The sequence below is a fragment of the Podarcis raffonei genome, chromosome 12 (genome assembly GCF_027172205.1).
Source record: "Podarcis raffonei isolate rPodRaf1 chromosome 12, rPodRaf1.pri, whole genome shotgun sequence".
Classification (NCBI taxonomy): Eukaryota; Metazoa; Chordata; class Lepidosauria; order Squamata; family Lacertidae; genus Podarcis; species Podarcis raffonei.
This window is the reverse complement of record NC_070613.1, coordinates 44100994-44105665: the sequence shown is the minus strand read 5'-3', so window position 1 is coordinate 44105665 and position 4672 is coordinate 44100994. Positions and strand designations below refer to the sequence as shown.

The following is a 4672-nucleotide window of genomic DNA, read 5'->3' as shown; positions in this document are numbered from 1 at the left end:
GTTTTCCCACAGATGATGAAGCAAACCATGGTTTGTTTCTTCAAAGTTGTGTTTGTTTTCCAGCTGGTCTTGCCTCAGGTCTTTGTGGTATGGTGAGCATCTGGTACAGGGTAGTCAAACCACGGTTAAGATTGCTGGATTCAGATGCAACACAGTTAAACCAAACCAAGGTTTATAAGCCAACAACAAACCATAGCTTCATAAAACATTCAATGCTGATAACATTTAACAATCTATTGAAACCAGTGTGGTTCTTAATTGTTATTTTCCTGGTTTTTGCTTTCCCCTATCATGAGCTATCTTTTTTTAAGAAAAAATATTTTTAAAGGTAGGATAAAAATATCAAAACTAAAATAAAATAAATAAGCATATTTGCTTGGAAGAAAACTCCAATTGAATTCAATAGGATTAACTCTCTGGAACATAAGCCCCATTCGGTGAGACTTAGTTATGAGTTGACATGAACAAGATTGCATTGCATGTGGCTTAACTTTCCCTTACCGCTTTCCAAAGCTCATTTCTCAAGTCCCGTGTTAACACATAAAATTTTATTTTATAAATATGGTCCCCTCCTTGAAGAAAAAAAAACCCCAATTTTTTTTACTACCAGGTGTGAGGAATCTGTGACCCTCTAGAGATGCTACTGAACTTCAAATCCCATCGTTTTTGGCCATTGGCTATGCTCGTAGAGGCTGATGGGAGTTGGAGTCCGGCAACATCTGCAGGGCCACAGCTTCCCCACACCTGTTTTACACATACAGTCTATAGTGACATTTCTATTTCTAAACTGTATTTATTGGATTACTGTGAATGTGCATCTTTACACCAAAGCGAGTCCCACTGTTTTCAACGGGGCTTCTTTCACAGTAATTGTGTGTTGGGTTGTAGAAGTGTGCATTCCTGTGCTTGCTTATCAGAATGGCACCGTTAATGAATTAAAGCGATTGGAATATTTACTTCCTAGGACTGCCTGTTGTGGCCGCAAGATTAATTTCCAGCTTTCTCGTATTCTTGCTGAGAACCCCCATAATTTTTAATAAAAGATGGCTGCAGGTGCAGATTATGTGATGAGATAATGATCGAAAGGTGGCATGAAGCTGCATTCTTACCCCGCCCTGTACAATGGTTGTTGTTGTTTAGTCGTTTAGTCGTGTCTGACTCTTTGTGACCCCATGGACCAGAGCACGCCAGGCACTTCTGTCCTCCACTGCCTCCCGCAGTTTAGACAGACTCATGCTGGTAGCTTCGAGAATACCATCCAACCATCTCGTCCTCTGTCGTCCCCTTCTCCTTGTGCCCTCCATCTTTCCCAACATCAGTGTCTTTTCCAGGGAATCTTCTCTTCTCATGAGGTGGCCAAAGTATTGGAGCCCCAGCTTCAGGATCTGTCCTTCCAGTGAGCACTCAGGGCTGATTTCCTTCAGAATGGAGAGGTTTGATCTTCTTGCAGTCCATGGGACTCTCAAGAGTCTCCTCCAGCACCATAATTCAAAAGCATCCATTCTTTGGCGATCAGCCTTCTTTATGGTCCAGCTCTCACTTCCATACATGACTACTGGGAAAACCATAGCTTTTACTATACGGACCTTTGTTGCCAAGGTGATGTCTCTACTTTATAGGATGCTGTCTAGGTTTGTCATTGCTTTTCTCCCAAGAAGCAGGCGTGTTTTAATTTCGTGACTGCTGTCACCATCTGCAGTGATCATGGAGCCCAAGAAAGTAAAATCTTTTACTGCCTCCATTTCTTCCCCTTCTATTTGCCAGGAGGTGATGGGACCAGTGGCCATGATCTTCGTTTTTTTTGATGTTGAGCTTCAGACCATATTTTGCGCTCTCCTCTTTCACCCTCAATAAAAGGTTCTTTAATTCCTCCTCACTTTCTGCCATCAAGGTTGTATCATCTGCATATCTGAGGTTGTTGATATTTCTTCCGGCTATCTTAATTCCGGCTTTGGATTCATCCAGCCCAGCCTTTCGCATGATGAATTCTGCATATAAGTTAAATAAGCAGGGAGACAATATACAGCCTTGTCGTACTCCTTTCCCAATTTTGAACCAATCAGTTGTTCCATATCCACTTCTAACTGTAGCTTCTTGTCCCACATAGAGATTTCTCAGGAGACAGATGAGGTGATCAGGCACTCCCATTTCTTTAAGAACTTGCCATAGTTTGCTGTGGTCGACACAGTCAAAGGCTTTTGCATAGTCAATGAAGCAGAAGTAGATGTCTTTCTGGAACTCTCTAGCTTTCTCCATAATCCAGCGCATGTTTGCAATTTGGTCTCTGGTTCCTCTGCCTCTTCTAAATCCAGCTTGCACTTCTGGGAGTTCTCGATCCACATACTGCTTGAGCCTGCCTTGTAGAATTTTAAGCATAACCTTGCTAGCATGTGAAATGAGTGCAATTGTGCGGTAGTTGGAGCATTCTTTGGCACTGCCCTTCTTTGGGACTGGGATGTACACTGATCCATCCAATCCTCTGGCCACTGCTGAGTTTTCCAAACTTGCTGGCATATTGAGTGTAGTACCTTAACAGCATCATCTTTTAAAATTTTAAGTAGTTCAGCTGGAATACCATCACTTCCACTGGCCTTGTTATTTGCAGTGCTTTCTAAGGCCCATTTGACTTCACTCTCCAGGATGTCTGGCTCAAGGTCAGCAACCACACTACCTGGGATGTATGAGACATCCATGTCTTTCTGGTATAGTTCCTCTGTGTATTCTTGCCACCTCTTCTTGATGTCTTCTGCTTCTGTTAGGTCCTTACCACTTTTGTCCTTTATTACGGTAATCTTTGTACGAAATGTCCTTTCATATCTCCGATTTTCTTGAACAGATCTCTGGTTCTTCCCATTCTGTTGTTTTCCTCTGTTTCTTTGCATTGCTCGTTTCAGAAGGCTTTCTTGTCTCTCCTTGCTATTTTTTGGAAATCTGCATTCAATTTCCTGTATCTTTCACTATCTCCCTCGCATTTTGCTTGCCTTCTTTCCCCCGCTATTTGTAAGGCCTCGTTGGACAGCCACTTTGCTTTCCTGCATTTCTTTTTCATTGGGATGGTTTTCATTGCTGCCTCCTGTATAATGCTGTGAGCCTCCACCCATAGTTCTTCAGGCACTCTGTCCACCAAATCTAAATCCTTAAACCTGTTCCTCACTTCTACTGTGTATTCATAAGGGATTTGACTTAGATTGTATCTTACCGGCCCAGTGGTTTTTCCTACTTTCTTCAGTTTAAGCCTGAATTTTGCTATAAGAAGCTGATGATCTGAGCCACAGTCAGCTCCAGGTCTTGTTTTTGCTGACTGTATAGAGCTTCTCCATCTTTGGCTGCAGAGAATATAATCAATCTGATTTCGATGTTGCCCATCTGGTGATGTCCATGTGTAGAGTCGTCTCTTGTGTTGTTGGAAAAGCGTGTTTGTGATGACCAGCTTGTTCTCTTGACAGAACTCTATTAGCCTTTGCCCTGCTTCGTTTTGATCTCCAAGGCCAAACTTGCCAGTTGTTCCTTTTATCTCTTGATTCCCTACTTTAGCATTCCAATCCCCTATAATGAGAAGAACATCCTTCTTTGGTGTCACTTCTATAAGGTCTTGTAAGTCTTCATAGAATTGGTCAATTTCAGTTTCTTCAGCACCAGTAGTTGGTGCATAAACTTGGATTACTGTGATGTTAAAAGGTCTGCCTTGGATTCGTATCGAGATCATTCTATCATTTTTGAGATTGCATCCCAGTACAGCTTTCGCCACTCTTTTGTTGACTATGAGGGCCACTCCATTTCTTTTACGGGTTTCTTGCCCACAGTAGTAGATATGATAGTCATCTGAACTGAATTCCCCCATTCCCATCCATTTTAGTTCACTGATGCCCAGGATGTCAATATTTATTCTTGCCATCTCATTTTTGACCACATCCAACTTACCCAGGTTCATGGTTCTTACATTCCAGGTTCCTATGCAATATTTTTCTTTACAGCATTGGACTTTCCTTTCGCTTCCATGCATATCCACAACTGAGCGTCCTTTCGGCTTTGGCCCAGCCGCTTCATCAGCTCTGGATCTACTTGTACTTGTCCTCCGCTCTTCCCCAGTAGCATGTTGGACACCTTCCGACCTGAGGGGCTCATCTTCCAGCATCATAACTTTTATATGCCTGTTGTCTTTGTCCATGGAGTTTTCTTGGCAGGGATACTGGAGTGGCTTGCCGGTTCCTCCTCCAGGTGGATCACGTTTGGTCAAAACTCTCCACTATGACCTGTTCATCTTGGGTGCCCTGCTCGGCATAGTTCATAGCTTCTCTGAGTTATTCAAGCCCCTTCGCCACGGCAAGGCAGTGATCCATGAAGGGGTGTACAGTGGTACCTCTGGTTAAAAACTTAATTCGTTCTGGAGGTCCGTTCTTAACCTGAAACTGTTCTTAACCTGAGGTACCACTTTAGCTAATGAGGCCTCCCGCTGCCGCCGCACGATTTCTGTTCTCATCTTGAGGTAAAGTTCTTAACCTGAGGTAATATTTCTGGGATAGCGGAGTCTGTAACCTGAAGCGTCTGCAACCCGAGGTACCACTGTACTTGCAAGGTTGCTATAGGAACAATTGTGTGGCCCACCAGCTCCTCTTTTTCTGCTTTTTCTGGTTTCTTTCTTTCTTTCTTTCTTTCTTTCTTTCTTTCTTAA

The 4672-nt window shown here is 43.0% G+C and overlaps 1 pseudogene; it reads right to left on the bottom strand.

Moving 5' to 3' along the window:
- Positions 1-1790: 1790 nt before the first annotated feature.
- Positions 1791-4347, bottom strand: LOC128398392 (uncharacterized; annotated as a pseudogene).
- Between the last annotated feature and the right edge of the window lie 325 nt (positions 4348-4672).